Here is a 24,488-nt window from a genome sequence, read left to right on the forward strand (position 1 = left end):
AGCAAAAGTTGAAATCCCAGAGCTTTCAAAGCAGTTTCCAGTAAATTATCATGCCAACAAAAAAGGATGCATTACAACTGACATTGCATTGGAATGACAAACAAGAGGATATCTGCAGGTGCTGGAAATCTAAGCAATACATACAAAATGCTGGAGGAACTCAGCAGGCCAGGCAGCATGTATGGAAAAAAATACAGTAGATGACTCCCTCACTACCATTCATGGCCCCAAACAGTCCTTCCAGGTGAGGCAACACTTCACCTGTGAGTCTGTTGGGGTCATATATTGTGTTCGGTGCACCCGGTGTGGCCTCTTCTACATCGATGAGACCCGATATAGCTTGGGATTCCGCTTCGCTGAGCATCTGCCAGAACAAGCGGGATCTCCCAGTGGCCACCCATTTTAATTCCATTTCCCATTCCTATTCCAATATGCCCATCCATGGCCTCCACCACTGTCAGGATAGGGCCACACTTAGGTTGGAGGAGCAATACTTTATATTCCGTTTGAGTAGCCTCTAACCAGATGGCATGAACATCAATTTCTCAAACTTCCTGTAATGCCTCTACCCCCCCCATCACTATTTCCCATCCCTCTGTCCCTCCCTCATGTTATCTCCTTGCCCGCCCATCGCCCACTCTGGTGCGTTCCCCCCCCCTCTTTCTTCTTCCATGGCCTTCTGTCTCTTTCACCAGTCAGCTTCTTTGCTTCACCCTTCCCCCTCTGTTTCACCTATTGCCAGGTGTTTCTCTCTCCCCTTCCCCCACCTTTCAAATCTACTCAGTTTCTTTTCTTCAGTCCTGATGAAGGGTTTCAGCCCGAAACGTCGACTGTAATTTTTACCATAGATGTTGCCTGGCCTGCTGTGTTCCTCCAGCACTTTGTGTGTGTTGCTTACGTTGGAATGATCTTTATTCCAGAAGCATCCCTCTGTGACTCTGATGGTCTGGACACAAATTTTAAGCTACTGCTGATTTTAGATAATTGCTCTGCGCATCCAAAAGCCAAACTCTTGGTAAAGAATAATGTGTATAGTATCTACCTGCCACCTAACTGTACGTCATTAATTCAATCCCTGGACAATGGCATATTAGCTCTTTGAAGGCTAAATATTGCTCCCTGCTTATGAAGCAGCTGCTGAGTACAGTTGATTCTGGCAGACCAGTATAGGAATTTGTGAAAGAATTGCTTTTCATTTGTTGTTTTTTTTTCTTCTTTATCCAAGGGTGAGGTGATCATCAAATGGGTTAGAGGTGTTTATTTATTTAATCGTAACCTAACCACCTGTGATTCAGCAAAATCACTAATCCAGCACTGTAGAGGTTCCAATCATTCCCGATTAGTGGTGGACACCCTGTACAAATGGTGGGTCAACTGAACTAACCTATGGGACTAGAACAGGGTAAGCTTTGACCTTATTGCTGATGGCCAAGTATAGTTTCCTTTCCATGTAATGAATCGCCTTAACAAGGATTTACTTGGATTGTGGCGCTTTGCAGCAGCAGTTGTGCTAGTGTGATTACTTTTTTGCCACCACATTGCCAGTTTTGACCATGTGCCCTTGGGGAAGTGAGAAATCAGAGAGCAAGTAATTTGTTATCTTGGTAAGGAGACCAGGCTTCATTGTTTTAATGTCTAACCTGCACGCTCAGGGTGCCCGTGATGATGGACTCGGTGAAGATGTGGGGCAATCATTGAGGAAATAAGGAGAAGCATTTTTAATCAGTGGCCACATTATTAGGTGCCATTTTCACCCCAGTGTAGTTTTCTGCTGCTATAGCTTCAATGTTTTCTGTATTCAGAGATGTTATTTTGCACACCACTGTTGTAATGCAAGGATCAGCTCATGATAAAATGGCAGAGCAGATGCGATGGGCCGAATGGCCGATTTCTACTCCTTTGTTTTATGGTCTTATAGTCTTAAGGTTATTTGAGTTACTGCCGCCTTCCTGTCAGCTTGAACCAGTCTGGCCATTCGCCTCCAACCTTTCCCGTTAACAAGGCATTTTCACCCACAGAACTGCAGCTCACTGGATTTTTTTTGTGTTTTCTGCTTCATTCTTTGTCAACTCTAGAGACTGTTGTGCATGAAAATCCCAGGAGATCAGCAGTTTCTGAGATGCTTAAACCTCCCCATCTGGCACCATCATTCCACAGTCAAAGTCACTTAGATGACATTTCTTTCCCATTCTGTCGTTCGATCTGAACAATAACTGAATCTCTTGACGAAGGGTCTTGGCCCGAAACGTTGACTGTACCTCTTCCTATAGATGCTGCCTGGTCTGCTGTGTTCACCAGCATTTTTTGTGTGTGTTGACTGAATCTCTTGACCATGTTTGCATGCTTTTATGCATTGAATTACCACCACATGATTGATTAGTTATTTGCATTAACGAGTAGCAGTACAGTTGTACCTAATAGAGTGGCCACTAAGTATGGAGAGGTACTTCAAAGAAAAATGCACTTAAGCTCTTGGCTTGCTCAGCAGTTTTAAAAATAGCCTGGTCCCTGAGTATATTTATATAACTCATGGAGGTATCATCTATTATAGTCATTTTATAAGAGCCTAATCTGCTTTGAGATTGAATTTGGTATTGAAAGTATCATGCTACACTTGCTGCAAAATTAACAATCTCTTTTCCTGACTAGGAGGATTTTTTTCATGGGAAATATGGGTTATTCTGTTTAAACTTTGAATATACTCTCATTTTATTTAAAAAAAAACAAATTATATTACTAAGCGGTGGTATTGAATCCACTGATATTTTCTTGAGGCTTTTAAATTGAGAAAACAGCAGTCTCACTTCACTTTTCAACACAATATTGTACAGAGGTTGGCAGTCTTCCTTGGAGTGACTGTAAGGATGACTCAAAGTTCAAAATAAGTATTATAAAAGTGCATATAGTAAATGTCCCTGAGATTCATTTCCTTGCAGGCATTCACAGTCGATACACAACAGAGTCAGTGAAATACTGCACACAAAGATGGGCAAAAGCCAGTGTGCAAAGGAAGTCAAACAGTGCAAATATAAAACTAACAGTAATAATGAATAAATAAAAAATAATTTTGAGAACATGAGTTGTAGAGTCCTTTATAGGTTGTGCATTCGTTCAGTGTTGAGGTGAGTGAAGTTACCCATGCTGGTTCAGGAGCCTGATGGTTGTAAGGTAATAACTGTTCCTGAACCTGCTGTTGTGGGACCTAAGGCCTCTGTACTTCCTCCTCGATTATTAATTATAAAATATAGTGAAATATGTTGAAAATGGTGAGGTAGTTGGTGTTCTTGATAACCCTAATTTATAAACTAATCAAAATTCAGGATTGGTTAATATCATTTCCTGTACAGAAGTGTAAGAGGAACAAAATAATTGTTACTGCTGATCCATTGCAGCACAAAAAAGCCACAGAAGATAACACAGTAACAATTAGAAAAAAAACTCAATAAATATAATTATATAAGATAGCTTATATACATTGCTTGTATGTCCATAAAGTGAGACTAGGTTGTACATAAAGTGTACATAAAGAAATAAAAAAAGTGGTGGTGGAATTGGTGGGTGGAGGCGGTGATCAGTTTCACTGTTTTTGACTCTGGTGGTACTGGCACGGATGCTACATAGCCTATTCCCTGACTGGAGTGGGACAAACAGTCCATGAGCAGGGTGTGTTGAATCCTTCATGATGTTACTGGCCCTTTTCGGGTACCTTTCTGTATACTTGTCCTTGGTGGAGGATGGGCTGGTGCCAGTGATGCGTTGGGCCATTTTTGACTAGAATTAAGTACCTTTAACCAACCAAAATATTTTGCCTTTCCTCCAACTGTAGATTTATCTTATATTAGACTTTACATTGGCAAAGGAAGCCAGGCAGTTATCAGGCCTTCCCCTTAGCCACTTCAGCAATTGTAAGGATATTGTAATGTTAACTTAATTCTAAAAGTGATTAGTACAGTTTTAAAACGGACTTATTCAAATATAGCTGTCTTCTTCAGAAGTTTGCGACAATTTGGCATACTATCTAAAACTTTGACAGACTTCTATAGATGTGTGGTGGGGAGTATATTGATTGACTGCAATAAAATATACAAGTATTCCATACAATCTGGGCAGAAAACAGTGATCAATTTGTTTGACCAAGTCCGGTTGTCCCTTGCCTGCTGAATGTACCAGTGAACTATAATAGTAACTTCATTGTGGTTTCTGTTCCCATGTTGACACTTCATATGCTTTGATTCAGATCATTGTGGAGCATTATACACATGGAGATGATCATGCATGATTATTAGCTTGGCAGAAGTAGTGTATCCGAACGGAAGAAATCACTTTCTGCAGTGCTGGGAGCATCTTTGATTTTGCTGCCTAAGCCATTTAATTGAAGTGCAAGGGATAAGAGGCATCCAGAGCAATCTGTTTTTCCTTGGGAGCACAGAGATATTCTGTGTGCTGAGCTTAAAGGAATGATATTGTGGTTGATAATCAATGATAGATTGTTTACTGTGAAAATTGAATTGCGCACAAAATGTAGGAAATGTAGTGGCACTGCAGAATTTCAACGGCATAAATTGTGGAAGTACAGGTTTTATTTGTAATCTATATTAGCTATTGCAATATTTATGAACTTATTGCTGTATAGTTGGTTTCTTTTACAAACTTGCGCCATAATAGGAATGAAAATGTGCTAGTATTATTCCTCTTCAATGCATATCAGGTGACAGCAATTCAGATTGGAAATCATGATAATTATTTTGAGTCTCTTATCCTTACTAATTTAATATTGCTTTGCATTTTTTTTCTGTTTATACTTTGCCTCTTTGCCATTTACAGTCTGGGTTGATAAAACAAACAATAGATTGAATCTTGAATCTAACGCTAAATGTAGCTCCTCTGGGATTGGTTGATTCAACTGTTGTAAATTTATCCCTAAATGATCTTAATGTATTTCTTTAAAAATCCCTTGTCTGAAAGTGGGAAGCTGGTGCATGTGGAATCTTTAAATTGGAAGTCAATTCCAGCAACTTCACTGTATTTTTCCATTGTGGAGAGCTTATTGTTCATTTGTTAATCAGAGAATATTTTTGTGCATTGATTGCCACAGCCACAAATCCTACCCAGATTAACATTTCTTTCACTTCAGATGTGTAGGATCCCTACTTTGTGGGACTCTATCTTTTTCTACCATGAATTTATTGTAACTTTTTTAACCAGTTTTGGCACAATAATTGTGCAAAATTATACTGCATCATTTGACCAAAAGAATTGGGGTGGCAGCATCTGGACATCTCCTAACGGGACATTTAGCTAACAAGTAAAAAATTTTTGAAGGCAATGCAAAGCATGTTGCAACCTGGTATTTTTTTCTCTTTTTAGGCAGCATCATTGTTACTAGTTGAGACTAGAAAGTCATTTAAAAGTTGTGGACTGAAATTCAATATCAAGTCCATAATAGTGTTGAGGTTTCTGTCCACTGAGAGGTGCCTGAGTCATCAAATCTGAGGCCATGAAAGATGCTACTCATATGTAAGTTTTTATTTCACTACTGTCATTGTCATATCATTACAAATGTTCATAAACACAAGAGATTCTGCAGTTGCTGGTAATCTTGAGAAACACACGCAGAATGCTGAAGGAACTCAGCAGGTCAGGCAACACTTATGAAGTGGAATAAACAGTCAACATTTCGGGCCAAGGCATTTCAGGTCACGATGAAGGGTCTCAGCATAAAAAAACATCAACTGCTTATTCCTCTCCATGACTGCTATCTTACGTGCTGAATTGTTCCAGCATTTTTGTATGTGTTACAATTTCTCAGCTGCTTTAGTTAGTATGGTTACTTCTATGGAAGGCATAGGTAAGCAAGAACTACAGTTCTTTCCACACCCCAAGTTTTTAAGTACATTGGAAAAAGATGGTGAGAAAAATGATAGTATATTTCAATTTTATATAATTATTCCTGACATATTTGGCAAAAAAAGTTTATAAGTTGTTGTAAGAGCACCTAATACTTCAAAGTACTTTGGATTCCGGTTAATTTGGCCATTGGTTAATAGGGGCAACTGCTTGATTGGGATAACTCTTAAAGTACCAAAACTAAAAGAAAATTGCCAGGATTCCTTTCCTTCATTTATTTGGGATACTATGCTGCTTAATTGGAGCAGGAGACTTTTGCAGAACTGGTTCTAACTAGTATCAGTTGTGGGCACGTGTGGCTGTTGGACGCTACACTGTACTTCGAGGGAATAGTTTTTAAGTAGCGCCAGTTGCATGTGTTTTTTGTCAAAAAGCAGTGTTTGTTTTCTCTGATAGTTGGAGAGGAAAGAGCAGCAAGACAGTTCTGAACTGGTTTGCTCACTACAGTGTCAAGCTTTCAGGCTTTGGGATGCCAGAAATGGTCAGTAGTGAAAATGAAACTACTTGAACAACTCAGGAACTATCAAAAATTTGAAGGTAGCTGTTGTGTATTTAACATTTCTGTAATACTTGAGTAATATTTTAAGGAGATGCCGGTAAGCAGTGGGTTGAAAGATGAAGTGGTACTTATGTTATTAATGCTGGTGTGTTATGTTATTATTCTGTTATGCTGTGTACCCCCAAGGCATGAACTTCGGGATTTTAATACCAAATGCTGTTTCTTCATTTTGAGTGTCACGGGCTTGAAATTCCCATGAGTAGTTTGGGTCATTGTATTTTTTTCAAGAAACTTCCCAGAATGTCCTTGAATCTTTTCCTTTGACTGCAACATAATCTCTTCCTACTATAGAACCTGAAGTAGAGCGCAGTTTTATGAATCTGGTTTTAGCATCTAAATGACGAGGCCTGGTGAGTGTAATGGGGGTGTCAATGTTAGAGATGGTGTTCTGGGAGAGAATGTTGATGTTGGTTTGTTTTCCAGAACCTAGGGGATCTGTGTGAACTGTGGTGACTGGCTCTTGTTAAAAAAATTTGTATATTACTGTGTTCATTTCCAAAGAAATTGTGTGAAATCAAATCATCCTCAAGCCCAACAGACTGCCTGAGGAGAAGGCCCAAAAGCCAGCCATTCTAATTCTACTCCCCATTCCCATTTCATCATGTCGGTCCATGGCCTCCTCTACTGCCGTGATGCTGCCACTCTCAGGTTGGTGGAACAACTCCATTTTCCGTTTGGATAGCCTCCAACCTTATTGATTTCTCCAACTTGTGGTAATTTCTCCCCCTTCCCCCTTCTCTCCTTTTCCATTCCATATTCTGGCTTCCCTCTGAAACTTTCTCTGCTTCTCACCTGCCTATCACCTCCCTCTGGGGTACCTCCTCCTCCCCTTTCTCCCATGATCCACTCTCCTTTCCAATCAGATTCCTCCTTTTTCAGCGCTGTATACAACCTTGAGATTCACCTCCTTACAGGCAGCCAGGAACCAGAGAACCCCAATGGAATCCATTAAAAACAAAGTAAGTCCAGTGTGCAGAGAAAGAACAAAAACACAGATCATGCAAACAATAGAAGTAAGTGATAACAATTCACAAAGCTAGGCATCACTGCAACCAGAAGTCCACTAGTTTCAGGCCATAGCCTCAGTCCAGCACAGAGACAAGTGAACCCAGCAGTGCAGTGAGCCAAACCGGCCCGTCTCTCGCCTCTGACCCCAACATCGTGACCATTTCACTCTGGCCTGGCGCTCAAATTGTCCGAACCTCAGGTCGTTCTTCGCTTTGAACGGGAGGGAGGGTCAGCCATTTGGAGCTCAACTAACAGGATTACTGCCAAGCCAGAAGCTGAGTACAATGAGGTAGGCTGATACATTGATGAGTATTGCAGTTGCAGGCATTTGTGGAAAAAAAATGATCCTTTGTTTCTGTGGTTAGGTGGGTATTAATGATTAGGAGAGTTCTACCCAATAGATTTGGGTATACATCCTGTGTATTTTTGGGACCTTGGAGTCATAGGGTTCACATGACTATATTTCAAAACTCTTGACATGTGCTTTTGAATGTTCTTATAGCAACACATAATGTGCTTCTATCCCATTCAAGCCTTTTCTGTTTCTTGTTTAGAGTTTTGGTAATTTTTTGACGGCTCTATTTGGACAACACAGTGCAGGGTTACGTTACAGTTTTGAAGTGTTTTGCAAAATCAATCACTTTGATTATCACTGACGGTCTGTCATGGAGTTAGTGTTTCATGATCTGTTCAAAAATCTGACGGAGAGGAGAAGAAGCTGTTGTTAAAGTATTGAGTGTGTGCTTCAGGTTCCTCCATCTGCTCCCTGATGCAAAGATGCTCAACTCCGACGCCACAGTCTTTTCTTGCTGCTGCCATCAGATAGAAGATACAAGAACCTCAGGACTCACGCCACCAAGTTCAAGAACAGTCGCTACCCCTCAACCATCAGGCTCTTGAACAAAGCTATACTTATTTAACGAGTCTTACCATGTCATTTTATGCTCATTATTTATTGCCATTTATTTATTATCTGTAAGCAGTTTGTTTACAGTTTATAGATCCTGTTTGCAGTTACTGTTCTATAGATTTGTTAAGTATGCCAGTAGAAAACTAATCTCTGGGTTGTATGAAACATAGAAACATAGAAAATAGGTGCGGGAGTAGGCCATTCGGCCCTTCGAGCTTGCACCACCATTCAGTATGATCATGGCTGATCATCCAACTCAGAACCCTGCACCAGCCTTCCCTCCATACCCCCTGATCCCCGTAGCCACAAGGGCCATATTTAACTCCCTCTTAAATACAACCAATGAATTGGCCTCAACTGTTTTCTGTGGCAGAGAATTCCACAGATTCACCACTCTCTGTGTGAAGAAGTTATTCCTAATCTCGGTCCTAAAAGGCTTCCCCTTTATCCTTAAACTGTGACCCCTCGTTCTGGACTCCCCCAACATCGGGAACAATCTTCCTGCCTTTTAGCCTGTCCAATCCCTTTAGGATTTTATACGTTTCAATCAGATCCTCCCTCAATCTTTTAAATTCCAATGAGTACAAGCCTAGTTCATCCAGTCTTTCTTCATATGAAAGTCTTGCCATCCCATGAATCAATCTGGTGAACCTTCTTTGTACTCCCTCTATGGCAAGAATGTCTTTCCTCAGATTAGGGGACCAAAGCCGCACACAATACTCCAGGTGTGGTCTCACCAAGGCCTTGTACAACTGCAGTAGTACCTCCCTGCTCCTGTACTCGAATCCTCTTGCTATGAATGCCAGCATACCATTTGCCTTTTTCACCGCCTGCTGTACCTGCAAACCCACTTTCAATGACTCGTGTACAATGACACCCAGGCCTCGTTGCACCTCCTCTTTTCCTAATCGGCCACCATTCAGATAATAATCTGTTTTCCTGTTCTTGCCACCAAAGTTGATAACCTCACATTTATCCACATTAAATTGCATCTGCCATGAACTTGCCCACTCACCTAACCTATCCAAGTCACCCTGCATTCTCTTAGCATCCCCCTCACAGCTAACACTGCCGCCCAGCTTTGTGTCATCCGCAAATTTGGAGATGCTGCATTTAATTCCCTCGTCTAAATCATTAATATATATTGTAATCAACTGGGGTCCCAGCACTGAGCCTTGTAGTACCCCACTAGTCACTGCCTGCCATTCTGAAAAGGTCCCATTTATTCCCACTGTTTGCTTCCTGTCTGCCAACCAATTCTCTATCCACATCAATACCATACCCCCAATACCGTGTGCTTTAAGTTTGCATACTAATCTCCTGTGTGGGACCTTGTCAAAACCTTTTGAAATCCAAATATACCACAACCACTGGTTCTCCCCTATCCACTCTACTAGTTACATCGTCAAAAAATTCTATGAGATTCGTCAGACATGATTTTCCTTTCATAAATCCATGATGACTTTGTCCGGTGATTTCACCGCTTTCCAAATGTGCTGTTATCACATCTTTCATAACTGATTCAAGCATGTGGTGACATGTTTGTACAATGATAATAAATTTTACTTTGAACTTTGAGAACGGGTCATGTCCTGGATGGTGAGGGTCCTTAAAGATGGATACCGCCTTATTGAGGCATCACCCATTGAAAGTGTCCTCGATGATGATGACAGCTTTAGCCCTGAGAATGATGTGTAATTTTAGTAGTTAAATTCCTTTATATTATGGTAAGAATTTTCAAGTTAATTCAAGAATTCAATATTATTACAAGCGCAAGGAGAATGAAATAATTGTTACTCCGGATCCGGCACAACACAAAAAAACCCACAAAATAACCCACAAAGTATAATGAACACAATAATAATTTAAAAAATGCAATAAATGTAAATACATAAGATAGCTTATAGACGTAGATTGATTGTATGTCCATAAAGTGAGGCTAGAATATACATAAAGTGCCTGACGGGAAATAAAAGTAGTGATAGAGGGTAGAGTTAGTGGGTAGAGGTGTTGAAAGTATCTGTTTTTGAGTCTGGTGGTCCTGGTGTCAATGCTACGTAGCCTCTGCCCTGATGGGAGTGGGACAAACAGTCCATGAGCTGGATGTGGGGGTCCTTCATGATGTTACTGGCCCTTTTCTGACACCTTTTCTGTACATATGTCCTTGATAGTGGGTAGGCAGGTGCCAGTAGTGCATTGGGCAATTTTGACTACCTGTTGTAGAGTCTTCCTGTCTGCCACAGTGCAGTTTCCAAACCATGCAGTGATGCAGCTTGTTGGAATGCTTGCTACTGCGCATCTGTAGAATGATGTGCGTATTGATGTGCATAGTCTGGCTGTCTTCAGCCTCGTCAGAAAGTAGAGTTGTTGGTGAGATTTCTTAACTACTGGGATCATGAGAGGATGTGTGTGATGTGTACTCCCAGGAGTTTGAAACTACTTACAGTTTTCACTGCTGTGTCACCAATATAAAGAGGGATGTAAATGGTGTGAGTTCTTCTGAAGTCGATAACCATCTCTTTTGTCTTGTTGACATTAAGGAAGAGGTTATTTGCCTGGCGCCAAGCCTCATGCTCTTCCACCTCCTCTCTGTAGGCTGTCTCATCGTTGTTGGTGATGAGTCTGACCACTGTCCTGTCATCAGTGAACTTGACAATGTGATTGCTCTTGTCTTTGGCCATGCAGTCATACGTGAACAAAATGGGCTCAGCACACTGTGCTGCAAGGACACCCATTTTGAGGATGATCAGGAGGGAGACGATGTCCATGAAGAAGTCAGTGAGCTGTTGTGCACCCCTCCGGGATGTTGTTTGGCTCAGCCGCCTTACAGGGGTTGATTCTACACAGTCCCTGTCACGTCTGCTGCTGTCACAGATAGTGGCTGCTCACAGGGGAGGAGGATGGCTTTTGTATCTGGCATTGTGTTGCGTGCCTCGAAGCATGCATAACAGTTGGTAGAGCATTGGAGAGGGGGGCATCACTGGTTCAGTCGACGCTGATTTTCTTTGTGTAGTCAGTAATGCCCTTGACACCCAGCCACATACCCAGGGATGGTTATCAGACAAGTTTTCCTGAATTTCTTTTGTGCAGACTGTCTTCTCCAGGCTGCTCTGAGAGCTGTTCTGTCACCGGACTAGAAGGCTGCGAGCCAGGCCTTTACTAGGGAGCGCATCTCTGCATTCAGCCGGTGCTTCTGGATGGGCTGTGAGCTGCCCATTCTTGAGGTACCAAAGTCATCTACACACTTACTAATGTTGCTTCTGACAGATGAGGCATATTCCTCAAGATCTGTGTCTGTTCTATTTGTGGTAGCCTCCTTGAGTGTCTGCCAGTTAGTCTGTTCAAGTAATGGTAATAAATAATAGATCAGCTTAGTAATGACTCCAGGCTTCACGTTATCATTTGAATGTGATAATCTTCAAATGTTCATTAACTAATTATAATGCAGTTGATTGGGCCGCAGGCTGCTTTTGGATTGTAAACTGAAACCCTGTTATTGCTAGTGATTACTGTCTGTCACTTCTTGTAGTTGCATAGTCTATATCAAGTGTGTTTCTCTAAGCTCTTGTTATAAATGTTCTGTCAAAATGTGAAATTGTATGATAAACACATTTTATTGAGACTTCTGAAGCTCAGTTGCTGAACCAATGGGCCTTGAGTTAAATTCCATTGTGCAGGCATTCTTTTGTTTTCCCATGGCATAATCAGGCCTTTTAAAGCTTTATTATCATCGGTTCTTATAATCACATCAGATTCCTTATGCCACCCTTTAAGTAGCCTATTTTGCAGCAATTATTAGCAACATAATATGATGCCATATAATAGAAAATGTGGTCCATTGTTCTGTGCCATCTCTTTGAAAAACATAAGTCGATCTACTGCAACACAAAATACTTGAGGTACTCAGCAGGTCAGGCAACATCTCTGGAGAGGAATAAACAGACAATTGATGAAGCCCAAATCGTTGACTGACCAAGAGTCTCAGCCCAAACCGTGTGTTGTTCTGAGTTTCCAGCATCTGCAGAATCACTTGTGTTTATAAGTAGCTCTACTTCTCTGATCTTTTACCTCCACTTGTTATCCCTTAAGACATTGTCTTGAAGGTTTTTACTTGAATCTGTTTCCACATCCCTTTCAAGTAGGAAGGTTTTCTTGATTTGGGCCTTCATCCCTGTTTAACTGGCTAATTTTAGTTTTGGAATCCAGTGAGCTTATGTATTCCTGTTGGGGAGAGTCCAGAAAGGATGAGTGATGGCATAGCTGGAACCGAGATTGTGATTTTAATTTTTAAAAAAAGAACTAAACAAAAGAGTAGACATCGCAAATGGACAGGTAGTGGCATAGAAAACCTTCATCAAGAATTCATGGTTCAATTAAAACTGGTAATATAATACGGTCAAATACGACAATCTGAAAACTCAAAAATAGGCCAAAAGCATCCTAAGTAAAGCAACTATTGGAATATTCTCAATGTTTTAAAAAGTTTCTGCAAATTTAATTGCATTATCATATTGAAAAACATTGTGGCATAAGTGTGCTTGATCATATAATTTTTCACTGGACAGAGGTCCAGATTTCTATCACTCTGTGCAAAGTCTTTTTTCAACATCTCACCCTTCAACAGGTTATGCTTCTTTGTTCTGGAGTCTCAAATCTAAGGATTAGATTCCCTCTATCATATAAAATCTGTCTAACTGCTTTAGAGTTCAATCGCCACTTAATCTTCGATATTCAAGAGAATGGAACATTTATCTATGTAACCTGACTATTTTGCCCCTAGTATCAGAGTATCGGCTGTGTTTCAATTGGTAGGATTCTTCTGAGTACAATAATCTAGAGAAACTACAGTGGAATGTTGATCACTGCCTTTTGTGAGATGTTGAATTGTGGTTATGTCTTCTCATTTTGATATAATGTAGGAACCTATGAGTTTAAAGTAAATCCAAGCCATTATTCATTCCTCAATTAATATTACTAAAACAGATGGTGATTACCGTGTTGCTGTTGGTGGGAGTTTGTTCCATGCAAATTGGCTGCTGCATTTACTGTGTTAGCAATGATGACTTGAGAATACATTGGCTGAAAAGTAAATGCCATGTGCTATATAAATGAAAGTCTTTTTCTAACTATTGTCCCAGTGAGTATGTTGTAGCAAGGATCTTGCTTCTGTTACACACAGTTGCTATTAGCTGTGCTGTTTTGTGCAAACATCTTACAGATTAATATCTGGTGACTCAAAGTGTTGGAATTGTGAGTACAGCACTTAGTGTGGACTAAGCCTAACGTTCGATCCAAAGGGTTATGTAAACACATCTTAGTTTTGTATTCCGGTAAGTGATAAGAGTGACTCAGATTGATGAATGGGAAATCTTAGTTTGATTTATAACATAAATGTGGGCAGTAAATGAGCTTGTCATAAGCATGAAGTTGTATATAAATGAGAAAAGGATGGTATGAGTTTACGGTGCAGATTCTATCTATTGATATATCACATCTCTGAAAAACAACACCTTTGGCGAACAAATTTAAAACTCTTATGCATTGGATCCCAGTGTATTGAATTTCAAATAAGTGGGTAAGTGGTAGAAATATTATCAGGCCATGTGTATTCTAGTGGTTAATTTTGGTACTTTTGTAAAATATGGAACTGTTCATGCTTGAAGCAGAGGTTACTCCTTTGTGGTTGAGTGCTTCTATTTTTGGTTTTACTCAAACAAAAAATTAGTGGTAGTGGTACTCGGCTAAAATAGAAAATTAAGTTCACAAACATGAGAAACTAAGTTTAAAAAAAAATCAGTTGGTTGCTATACCCCCGCCCCGTGGGTACCGTTAGCATCTGCCTTTTGGAACTCTTTAGAAATACTTGATTGTTGATTTTTATTCCACCTTACCATTAGTTATTTGTTATTAGTTTTTCGGATGTAAGTTTCAATTTTGCACATAAGACAGATGGCTGTACAAATGTGTAATGGCAACAGTGTGACCCTGTGGTTGATAATGTGAGTATTTAGTAACTTGGTCCAAGAAGGTCCTGGAGGGTTCTCCTGCCGGGACTTTGACAGGATTGGTGAAAGAAGTTGATAATGACCGTTCACATTGTTGGAGTGTGAAGTGGTTTCCAGTTGGAAAATCAGACTTTTGGCCCAGTGGTGTTTCTGTTGTTTGTAACATATAGCAGGGGTAAATAATTTATCATGCTAATCACCGGTTTGTGGCACATTTTTATTCCATTTGGTCACAGTTGCTGAACTTAAAACTCTTTGAATTTAATTCCAGAACATTTGTCTTTCAAAGTTATTTCTGTTTATGTTGTATCTCTGAGGGAGGATTAAAAGCATACTTGAGGCCTGATCAGCAGCTGGGAATTAGAACACCAAGAATTTAAAACACCCTGCAGTTTTACAATCAAAACACCAGTTAGGGGCGGATTAGGATTATCTTGATGTCACTACAGGTGAAATATATGCTTTCATATTCCAATGAGATCATATTGTTTTTTTTCCTTTGGAGCAGGCTGTAATGAGGGAGTTGGCTTGTAGTTATAGCTTTCCTTTTAACTGTTAACTGTGCAGGAAACATAACTTTTTAACATAATAGTTTGTGTTTATAAAGCATAGCAAAATCCCTCAAGATAAAGCAACTTTGAATAATCCTTTCATGTGAGCCAAGTAAATTGACATATTGTTCAAATCTGCACCATATGTTCCCCCAGAAACTGCGTTGTGACCAATAATGAGTAAGGATGTTAGCGGCAGTTTGTTCTGACCACTTGAGTTAAAGGTTCTGGTGATGGCTGAAGTACTTCCCTGGCTATTTTTAATTCCTGATTTTTAGTCTTTAAGGGCTATCTTCATGATTATACCTCTTCTCTTTAAATGAATTTTACAAGTATCTCGGCTAGAGCTGCTAATGATAACCACAAATAATGTTCTGTTGGCAAAAGAAATCATTCGAGGAGGGAAGTGCGTTGATAAAATGCCTTTTGGGTCCCGGAGATGTACCAAAGTAACAGTTATATCACTGGGGAGATCCAGCCCTTACTGATGTTAAACACGATAGAAAAGCTTATTTTTTAAAATTTATTTTGTGGTAAGGCAGGATAACAGACCCAACGAGTTCACGCTGCCCAATTACTAACATGTGACCAATTAATCTACTAACCTGCACATCTTTGGAATGTGGGAGGAAATTGGAGCACCTGGAGGAAAACCACATGGTCCCAGGGAGAATTCCTTACGGACAGTGGTGGGAATTGAACCCATGTCACTAGTGCTGTAATAGTGCTATGCCAACCACGACACTACCATGCGGTCCAGTCTACTGAACAGCATTGTAGTAATGACTAATAAATCTGGGACATTATTGAGAAATAGAAGTTGTGCATTTCCTTGGATCTTTTATAATAATTTTCACAAGTAGGAGGGCATTTGGTTATATGGGTCATCTGAGGGATGGCATCCTGAGCAATGCAATGTCAGTCCCGATTATAATCACTGTTCCCTTTACACTCTGTGGGTGCATGGCCACGCAGTAACTGAAATGCTCTTGCATACATAGCCTTTGTTGCCATACAATTTTTCAGGCCAATATATAAAAATAAACACATTTATGCTCACAGCAATGATTGGTCAGTGCAGTTGTAATTAATTAATAAGTACACTGATACATACATAAATAGAGGTAAAGTTGATTATAATGCTCAGGGCCCTGTGACCTTCTCATTCTGGTCCCTGCAGCCACTGAGCATTTCCTGGATTCCAGACAATTTGGCTGAAACTCAGACCTGCATGACATTCAGTTTATTTTTGAAATGTTTATTTTTAAGTTTTCTTTTTCATTAGCTTATTGTGACAATTCAGAGTTTTGGTATTAATTGTGCATGAGAGGTAAGAAGCTACTGTACAGGGAATTGAAAGTTCAGTTCTAATGCTTTGTTGTGTTATGAGCTTACCAGAGTGGTATTTCAAACTGGTATGTGTGATGGAACGCTGCAGTACAATACAGGCTCTTCAGGTCATGATGCTGCCTCAACTTTTCAACCTATTCAAAGATCAACCTAACACTTCCTTCCTACATAGCTCTCCATTTTTCTTTCATCCGTGTGACTTAATCTACATTATTAAGTAAAAAATAATGTTCTCATTTCTGAATCAAACAGTGATCCAAAACTAGTGCATTCTCCTTGGTGCTTTACTCTAGTGTATCATTAAATTAATTCTGTTTCCTATTGATGTAATAAATGATGCCTTATAGAAACTGAGAACAAGAATAGGTCTAAGGTATCATTTTCTGTCAAAGTCCTTCATAGATTGTATAAGTGTTCATAAAATCTGTACTTAACATTCTCTGATGAGAAGATTCCCAGATTAACATTTCTGAAGTCTCTCTTTCCAGGTACCATTCTAGTAAATTTAATTTGTACCTTTTGGGACAGCAGTTTATTGATGCAGTATCTGAAATGCCCCGCTTGAAAGGCAGTAGTGTCGTACTTTACCGACTGCTCTGTCAGACACTTTAAGCCCCATTTGAAGTAGTTGCACCCTGGTTCCTGCATTGGCCACCCAAAAACCAGGATGCAAGGAAGTTATCCTCTATCCCAACAGACTGCCTAAGAACAATCCAGAATAAGAATCTGTACTCTATTTAAGCCTAGCTAGTGTAACTAATATTTATCTATCCAATATCTATCCATCCATCCAGTATTTGCAATTTGTCTTCTTTTGCACATTGATTGCTTGTCAGTCTCTGTGTGTAGCTTTTCACTGATTCCATTATATTTCTTTCTAATGCAAATACCTACAAGACAATGAATTTCAGGGTAGTATATGATGACATATATGTACTTTGACAATAATTTTACTTTAACATAACAGAAGTGTAGTTCTTCCTCTGATGGGGCTTTCAGGAATAAGCTGACATGCGTATGTGAAGGAGATCAAGGTATACGTTCATTGTAGCATCTTTTATTACAAGAAATCATTCTAAAGCATTCTGTTGCCAACGAAGGAAGTGTCATCATTGGTGTAATTTAGGAAAGGTAATGATTATCTGTTTATGCCATAAATAATATTAACAATGTGTTTCTATGAAAAAACTTCATATACAAATTTGTGCTGATCTCCAAAAGCTTAGAGAATTTTGTGTGTTTTTTTTGTCATGCTTTCTTTTGATTGTAGCACAACATCTGTGTTATTAATTGTTCATTTTATCATGAATGCATAGTATGCTGAAATAGCTTTATTGCTGGGAAACCTTGCCAAATGGCAGTGGAATCTTTGTTACTTAAACTGAAAGTAAGTTGCTCAGAGCCGCATGGAAGAATAAAAAGCCTTGAACCTGTAGAAACTGAGAATAGTCTGGTTGGCCTGCAGCTTTATTCCGTGAGTTTAAATTGAAATATGGAGCATTTAACTTCCTGAATGTACCTTTCATAAAGGTACATTCTATATCTGCATGTCTTATTGGGCTTTTCTCTTTAGAGTGAAGGCGGATGAAAGATGATTTTTTAGAGATGTACAAGATAAGAGGCATAGATTGTGTGTTTTGCCAGAGACTTTTTCCCAAAGCAGTAGTTGTTCATACGAGAGGGCATAATTTTAAGGTGATTGGAGGAGAGTATAGGCAGTATGTCAGACACATCAAAGTTGCTGGTGAACACAGCAGGCCCGGCAGCATCTCTAGGCAGAGGTACAGTCGAGCCGAGACTCTTCGTCAGGACTAACTGAAGGAAGAGTGAGTAAGAGATTTGAAAGTGGGAGGGGGAGGGGGAGATCCAAAATGATAGGAGAAGACAGGAGGGGGAGGGATGGAGCCAAGAGCTGGACAGGTGATTGGCAAAAGGGATATGAGAGGATCATGGGACAGGAGGCCTAGGGAGAAAGAAAAGGGGGAGGGGGGAAACCCAGAGAATGGGCAAGGGGTATAGTGAGAGGGACAGAGGGAGAAAAAGGAGAGAAAGAAAAAGAATGTGTGTAAATAAATAAATAACGGATGGGGTAAGAGGGGGAGGTGGGGCATTAGCAGAAGTTAGAGAAGTCAATGTTCATGCCATCAGGTTGGAGGCTACCCAGACGGAATATAAGGTGTTGTTCCTCTGACCTGAGTGTGGCTTCATCTTGACAGTAGAGGAGGCTGTGGATAGACATATCAGAATGGGAATAGGATGTGGAATTAAAATGTGTGGCCACTGGGATATCCTGTTTTCTGTGGCAGACAGAGCGTAGGTATTCAGCGAAACGATCTCCCAGTCTACGTTGGGTCCAGCATCTGCAGATTTCCTTGTGTTTGCAGGATGTCAGAGGCAAGTTGTTTTTTTTACATAGAGCAGGGTGAGTGCTTTGAATGCCCTTCCACGTGTAGTCTTGACCTGACTTCAGGTGCTGTCTATGGGTCAAATCAAATCAGCAAGGATTGTGCTGGGGGCAGCCCACAAGTGTCACCAAACTTCTGGTGCCAACATAGCATGCTCATAATTTACTACCCCTAACTGTATGTCTTTGGAATGTGGGAGGAAACCAGAACATCTAGAGAAAATCTACATGGTCACGGGGAGTGTTAGGAAATATTCTGGAGTTAGGATATATAGCAAATATTAACTTCACCAGCAACCACTCTTCAAACATGAATGTAGATTGTAGACTGATTTTAAAATGCAGTCCTGAACAGTAGTTTTTCTGGAACTCTGTGGATGGAGTTGATTGCAAACCAGGCAGTGCTGATTAAAATCAATTTTGCGTGTCTGCAGTGTGGGTGCGAAGAAGGAAGTGTGTAAGAACTATATGTAATTCAAGGGAAGCATTGTAACTATAGAATTGTCCTGCTGTTACTTTTGACCTTTTAGCATAATAAAAGTCATGTAATGTTGGATCAAGAGGCCTCTTCCTCCAAGAGTGTCTCAATATTATGCCTGTTGCTCGTTTTTGTTGAATAAAATACTTCTATGTCCACTAGCTTTAGTGTCTGTCAGGTGATATTGTTCACGTTACAACAGGGAGAACGTACAAACTACTTACAGGCATCAGAAAAATTATCCCAATTCACTGGTGCTGTAACGGCATTACGCTACCCACAATTATAATAAGTATTTCAGGTGATATAGATTCAAACAGATCTTAGGACTGGTGCACTGATAGCTGGAAAAAAATCACTCAGATAAAAAATTCATTGAGTCAAAAATTGCAATGAATAGTGCCAGCTGTCACTTTGCTTCTGAATGTGAGAAAAGTCTGCCACAAAGATCTAGCAGAATCTGTGGCAAGAACTTCATGCATCAGTTCAAGCGAGCCCACCACCTGTAATATCATCAGGCTTCTGGTCAGCTAGCCATACTCAGTCCAGAGTTTAAATAGGACAAAGCAGTTTTTAATAGCTTTCTAACCAGAATAAAAAAATATATTTGATTAATGCAGAAGCAGAATACAATGTTAATGGCAGAATTCTTAGCTGTGTGAAGAAAGGGATACACTGAAAGTTGTGCAAATTGATAGGGTGTTTAAGAAGGCATTCTTAATGAAGGCATTGGTTTTGTTAGCCCTCATTATTTGGGGAATCAAGTTCAAGATCCACGAAGTAACATTGCAGCTCTATAAACAACAGGAGTTCTGCAGATGCTGGAAATTCAAGCAACACACATCAAAGTTGCTGGTGAACGCAGCAGGCCAGGCAGCATCTCTAGGAAGAGGTGCAGTCGACATTTCAGGCCGAGACCCTTTGTCAGGACGAACTGAAGGAAGAGTGAGTAAGGGATTTGAAAGTTGGAGGGGGAGGGGGAGATCCAAAATGATAGGAGAAGACAGGAGGGGGAGGGATGGAGCCAAGAGCTGGACAGGTGATAGGCAAAAGGGGATACGAGAAGATCATGGGACAAGAGGTCCGGGAAGAAAGACGGGGGGGTGGGGGTGGGGGTGGGGGGGGACCCAGAGGATGGGCAAGAGGTATATTCAGAGGGACAGAGAGAGAAAAAGGAGAGTGAGAGAAAGAATGTGTGCATAAAAATAAGTAACAGATGGGGTACGAGGGGGAGGTGGGGCCTTAGCGGAAGTTAGAGAAGTGGATGTTCATGCCATCAGGTTGGAGGCTACCCAGACGGAATATAAGGTGTTGTTCCTCCACCCTGAGTGTGGCTTCATCTTTACAGTAGAGGAGACCGTGGATAGACATGTCAGAATGGGAATGGGATGTGGAATTAAAATGTGTGGCCACTGGGAGATCCTGCTTTCTCTGGCGGACAGAGCGTAGACGTTCAGCAAAGCGGTCTCCCAGTCTGCGTTGGGTCTCGCCAATATATAAAAGGCCACATCGGGAGCACTGGACGTAGTATATCACCCCAGTCGACTCACAGGTGAAGTGTTGCCTCACCTGGAAGGACTATTTGGGGCCCTGAATGGTGGTAAGGGAAGAAGTGTAAGGGCATGTGTAGCACTTGTTCTGCTTACACGGATAAGTGCCAGGAGGGAGATCAGTGGGGAGAGATGGGGGGGGACGAATGGACAAGGGAGTTGCGTAGGGAACGATCCCTGCCGAAAGCAGAGAGTAGGGGAGGGAAAGATGTGCTTAGTGGTGGGATCCCATTGGAGGTGGCGGAAGTTACGGAGAATAATATGTTGGACCCGGAGGCTGGTGGGGTGGTAGGTGAGGACCAGGGGAACCCTACTCCTAGTGGGGTGGTGAGAGGATGGAGTGAGAGCAGATGTACGTGAAATGGGGGAGGTGCGTTTAAGAGCAGAGTTGATAGTGGAGGAAGGGAAGCCCCTTTCTTTAAAAAAGGAAGACATCTCCCTCGTCCTAGAATGAAAAGCCTCATCCTGAGAGCAGATGTGGCGGAGACGGAGGAATTGCGAGAAGGGGATGGCATTTTTGCAAGAGACAGGGTGAGAAGAGGAATAGGCCAGATAGCTGTGAGAGTCAGTAGGCTTATAGTAGACATCAGTGGATAAGCTGTCTCCAGAGACAGAGACAGGAAGATCTAGAAAGGGGAGGGAGGTGTTGGAAATGGACCAGGTAAACTTGAGGGCAGGGTGAAAGTTGGAGGCAAAGTTAGTAAAGTCAACGAGTTCTGCATGCATGCAGGAAGCAGCGCCAATGCAGTCGTCGATGTAGCGAAGGAAAAGTGGGGGACAGATGCCAGAATAGGCACGGAACATAGATTGTTCCACAAACCCAACAAAAAGGCAGGCATAGCTAGGACCCATACGGGTGCCCATAGCTACACCTTTAGTTTGGAGGAAGTGGGAGGAGCCAAAGGAGAAATTATTAAGAGTAAGGACTAATTCCGCTAGACGGAGCAGAGTGGTGGTAGAGGGGAACTGATTAGGTCTGGAATCCAAAAAGAAGCGTAGAGCTTTGAGACCATCCTGATGGGGGATGGAAGTATATAAGGACTGGACATCCATGGTGAAAATAAAGCAGTGGGGGCCAGGGAACTTAAAATCATCGAAAAGTTTAAGAGCGTGAGAAGTGTCACGAACATAGGTCGGAAGGGATTGAATAAGGGGTGATAAAACCGTGTCGAGGTATGCAGAAGTGAGTTCGGTGGGGCAGGAGCAAGCTGAGACAATAGGTCGGCCAGGACAGGCAGGTTTGTGGATCTTGGGTAGGAGGTAGAAACGGGAAGTGCGGGGCGTGGGAACTATAAGGTTGGTAGCAGTGGATGGGAGATCCCCTGAGCGGATAAAGTCGGTGATGGTGTGGGAGACAATGGCCTGGTGCTTCTTAGTGGGGTCACGATCGAGGGGTAAATAAGAGGAGGTATCCACGAGTTGTCGCTGTGCCTCGGCAAGGTAGAGGTCAGTACGCCAGACTACAACAGCAGACCCCCTTATCGGCGGGTTTAATAATAGGGTTAGGATTAGTGCGGAGGGAGTGGAGAGCAGAGCGTTCCGAAGGAGTGAGGTTGGAATGGGGACAAGGTGCGGTGAAGTCGAGACGGTTGATGTCCCGTCGGCAATTAGCAATAAAGAGATCCAGAGCAGGCAGAAGACCAGAGCGAGGTGTCCATGAAGAAGAGGAGGGTTGAAGACGGGAGAAGGGGTCATCAGTGGGGGTGGAAGAGTCCTTGCCGAAGAAGTAGGCTCGGAGATGGAGACGGCGGAAGAAAAGTTCCGCATCGTGGCGAACACGGAACTGGCTGAGGTGTGGGCGAAGGGGGACAAACGTGAGGCCCTTACTGAGAACAGAGCGTTCTGCCTCCGACAGTTGAAGGTCGGAGGGGATGGTAAAGACCCGGCACAGATGAGAGCTGGGATCAGAGGGGGGAGGGGGGAGGCTGGGGGTGTCAGTGGAGAGGGGAGGGTTGGGGTGAGAGGAATATGGAGCCTCTGAGGGCCCAGGAGTTGACAGTGGGATCTGAGGAAGATGGGGCTGCAGAGTGGTGGTGGGGGAAGGGGAGACGGGAGTCACAACAGCAGCACATAAAGACCTGGCCTGGAGTTGCAGTTGGTGGTTACGCAATCGCTGTGAAGGTGTCCATGGTCGTTGCTGGAGTCCGGGTTTTGAATATGCCCTGAGGTGTTGGAGCCGGCCTACATCTACGGACTCCAGAGCCTGCTGGCCCTGAAACTAGCAGGCATGAACTTCAGATTGCAGCCCCTGCCACTGATCTCGCCGGCTCCAACACCTCAGGGCACTGATCTCCCTCCTGGCACTTATCCGTGTAAGCGGAACAAGTGCTACACATGCCCTTACACTTCCTCCCTTACCACCATTCAGGACCCCAAACAGTCCTTCCAGGTGAGGCAACACTTCACCTGTGAGTCGACTGGGGTGATATACTGTGTCCGGTGCTCCCGATGTGGCCTTTTATATATTGGCGAGACCCGACGCAGACTGGGAGACCGCTTTGCTGAACACCTACCCTCTGTCTGCCAGAGAAAGCAGGATCTCCCAGTGGCCACATATTTTAATTCCACATCCCATTCCCATTCTGACATGTCTATCCACGGCCTCCTCTACTGTAAAGATGAAGCCACACTCAGGGTGGAGGAACAACACCTTATATTCCGTCTGGGTAGCCTCCAACCTGATGGCATGAACATCGACTTCTCTAACTTCCGCTAAGGCCCCACCTCCCCCTCGTACCCCATCTGTTACTTATTTTTATGCACACATTCTTTCTCTCACTCTCCTTTTTCTCCCTCTGTCCCTCTGAATATACCTCTTGCCCATCCTCTGGGTCCCCCCCCCCCCCCCCCGTCTTTCTTCCTGGACCTCCTGTCCCATGATCCTCTCGTATCCCCTTTTGCCTATCACCTGTCCAGCTCTTGGCTCTATCCCTCCCCGTCCTGTCTTCTCCTATCATTTTGGATCTCCCCCTCCCCTTCCAACTTTCAAATCCCTTACTCACTCTTCCTTCAGTTAGTCCTGATGAAGGGTCTCGGCCTGAAACGTCGACTGCACCTCTTCCTACAGATGCTGCCTGGCCTGCTGCGTTCATTTGCAGCTCTATATGAGGGCTAAGTTGGTGAGGGTTGACCATGGCTATTGTATCCTAGCTGTTGTGACGAGAATACACATAGATTAAGATGTTAGCTGTCCTGTGCTGGCACCATTGGGATCAGCAGTTGGTCTGCCACCTGTCTTCAGGAGAGAGAGAGAGATAAGGAAAACAATGGAGCAGCATTTGGTGATGTTAATGAAGGGACGGGAGAGAGTAACGGAAGGAGAGCTGTCAAGATCGGCTCCCCCTTTGAACCCTGAACTGTTTGAAGTGATGGACAGGCGATACCCCAGCAGGGGGATAAAAAGGGACAGGTTCGCTAAGGCAAGGCACACACGACACACCGAGGTAACGAGACCCTGGAAGCGGTGCGTCTCCCACAAGTCGGTGGGAAGTTTTTGAAGGCTGGTCGCGGGACTAAGCCATAGACGCACAGGGTGGAAAGGCACGATCGGCAGGAACCTGGTGTGTGTCCGCCCTTGCCTGGGTGCCAGGTTCACCGCAGAGAAACGATCGTATCTGGAAACGGAGGGGTCACGGTCGGTGACCTCAGAAGACATCACAAAGGGCTCCCCCGAAAGCTGACTGCGAAGAATATCGAAGGTCTGTGTGGAAGCCGTTTGAATATTCATTCGTTTTGCTCTCTCTCTCCTTCCCCCCACTGTCCATCT

At 42.4% G+C, this 24,488-nt stretch overlaps 1 protein-coding gene across 2 annotated transcripts in view; it reads left to right on the plus strand.

The window, feature by feature from the left end:
• The window catches only part of socs6a (suppressor of cytokine signaling 6a), an 87,898-nt gene that overhangs the window by 13,598 nt on the left and 49,812 nt on the right, over positions 1-24,488 (plus strand). The window contains exon 1 of one of the 2 annotated variants that reach the window (XM_072262563.1): positions 13,886-13,959. The exons of the other annotated variant lie outside the window; for it this stretch is intronic. The gene's annotated coding sequence lies outside the window, so the exon portion shown is untranslated. Of the gene's footprint in view, positions 1-13,885; positions 13,960-24,488 lie in introns of those variants that run through there. 2 annotated transcript variants of the gene reach the window in all.

Source organism: Mobula birostris, chromosome 1 (genome assembly GCF_030028105.1).
Source record: "Mobula birostris isolate sMobBir1 chromosome 1, sMobBir1.hap1, whole genome shotgun sequence".
Classification (NCBI taxonomy): domain Eukaryota; kingdom Metazoa; phylum Chordata; class Chondrichthyes; order Myliobatiformes; family Myliobatidae; genus Mobula; species Mobula birostris.